We start from the raw sequence: 1795 nt of genomic DNA on the forward strand, positions 1-1795 counted from the left end.
CGCTTTCATAATTATTATTATTATTTTTTTACAAGGAATTGCAACGTTGTGAAAATATATCTCGAACCGCGTTACAATCAATGTACCCGTGGTCGTCGACACACTTTGACTCCGTTGAGATTTGGATTTGGGTCACATCAATGTGTACTCGAGTTTAAGAAAATTAAATTATTAAAGGCGCGCCTAAAGCGACTAGCGTATCATCTACTTTGGGTAGGGTCGTGGAATTTTGCTAAACGGTCCATCCCGAAGTCTAAGCAATTTTAAAGCAAATATTTACTGAGGGCCCCGCAATTTTGTATTTTTATTTGGCGTGGTTCATCTCATTCTTATTTTTAAGGATAAACCTATAGTGACTACATTTCTTCTATTAAGTTTGTCGCTAAAAATAAAAGAAAATTTCTCAATTAATTACATGCTGAAAAACATAACTTATTAGTTATTAGTTTACGGCTAATGTGAATGGGAAATTGCGATCGAGTTTGTACAAAGAAGAACTGCTTTCATTCTATATTCTATTATTCAATAATACTAGAACATGAGATTGACACACCATAATATCAAAACAAATTAACTAGTATTTGATTAATTTAAACTAACATTATTAGATGAAGAAGTTATACCTATGCAACCTTATTCATCGACGGGCATACATATGAGGTTCAGTTAATTATTCCACACATGCTTAACATTTAAAGGTGAAAAGACGGAAGCTGACCCTATCTAACTTAAGTGATACCGCTACATGTTTCATGCTTAACTACGCGATTTTTTATGTTTTTGTGATAATCCAAATTGCCTAGTATGCCTTTGAAATACATATTATCTACTGATGAGCTATGGTGAAACAAACGTGATTACTGCATTGATATTTTTAACCGACCCTATGTGAAACCATTGTTGGTTGAATATCACTGCTACTCCGCTAGTTTGTTTCTGACTAACATACAACGACAAATTACCGGGCCAAACTCTTATGGACTAAAAACTGTTTCATTACACAGTTTGAAAGCCAAACTTTAATGTCAAGCATACAAAGATGTTCTAAACTACAAACAGCAAAAAATTAAAAATAACTATGCTAAGTTCAGACTGCAATTCTTCTTATGCTCCTATTCATGCTCCAAATTCATCATTACACTAGTGAAATTAGAATGTGTACCAGGATGTTGGACAATAAGAATGAGAAGAAGAATAATATCAGCAGCAGGCAACCAGACAGCAGTAATACAGCAGCAATAAACAGCAACAGCAGTTCCACAACAATGACAAACCCACAGGTGGTCGAGCAATCAACCACCAATCCAAGAACATAGTAGTAAACCAACAGAAAAACCCAGAATATCTAATGCAATAGTGACAGCAGTTCAATAATCACAACAAACTCGGCGAACAACCAACAACAACTTCAATACCAATAAGACCAAACTCAATCAACAGCATACAGAAGCCCAGATTACAGTAGTACTCTCACAGGGAAATCAGAATACCCTCACGAAATAGTAACAGACCAACCCTTTAGAACTAATAGCTTTATTCTTTTCTGAACACTCAATAATTTTCCAGCCTATCTTTTTTTTTACTCACTCCTTTTTCCTGTTTTTTTTCAACCCTTTTTTAGCTTCTCCCCTCTCTGATGGAAAACCTCCTCTTTTTATATCCTATCAAACTCTTTAACAGCCTCTTAGACAAACTGAACCCCCTCCCATGTGGCCTCTTCTGTTTTTCCACTCACCATTTTAAAAGAAAAGATAGCCCATAAGATTCCCCTGACAGACCCCCTTCTCTTATTAAA

Source organism: Nicotiana sylvestris, chromosome 10 (genome assembly GCF_000393655.2).
Source record: "Nicotiana sylvestris chromosome 10, ASM39365v2, whole genome shotgun sequence".
NCBI classification, from domain to species: Eukaryota; Viridiplantae; Streptophyta; class Magnoliopsida; order Solanales; family Solanaceae; genus Nicotiana; species Nicotiana sylvestris.